The following is a 536-nucleotide window of genomic DNA, read 5'->3' on the forward strand; positions in this document are numbered from 1 at the left end:
TATGGTCATGGTGTGTATTCCATTCCATTAATATTCCACGTTCAATCATAATTAAATGTATTGACTATTGCGTACTCAATTTGGAATAAACAAATGAATCTATAATAGTATTTTGAAAATTGAATCAGACCGACTAGCTAGTTCGATTTGTTGTAAAATAACTAAATAAATAAATAAGGAAGAGGTAACAAATGAAAAATAAAGAAATATAAACAGAGAGAAGAATGTGGTAGTCCTATAAGAGAGAGAGAGAATTTTATTGCTGTGTATAGTTTCTCGGATTGATTCACTATTTATAGGCATGTGAAACTTACAATTTCAACTTCATTAATTCATGTTTGCCATGAGGAGTTGAGCCATTCAGCATTGAAATCAAACACTCTTAATTAATGATGGTCATCCACCTCAACTTTCATTCTTATCACAACACTCCCCATTTGATGACCATTTAGGATTATTGTACCGTTAAAACCTTACTAAAGAAAAATCCAGTGGAAAAAAACCTTAGTGAAGGAAAAAGAGTACAATATCCTTTA

The sequence above is a fragment of the Arachis duranensis genome, chromosome 3 (genome assembly GCF_000817695.3).
Source record: "Arachis duranensis cultivar V14167 chromosome 3, aradu.V14167.gnm2.J7QH, whole genome shotgun sequence".
NCBI classification, from domain to species: domain Eukaryota; kingdom Viridiplantae; phylum Streptophyta; class Magnoliopsida; order Fabales; family Fabaceae; genus Arachis; species Arachis duranensis.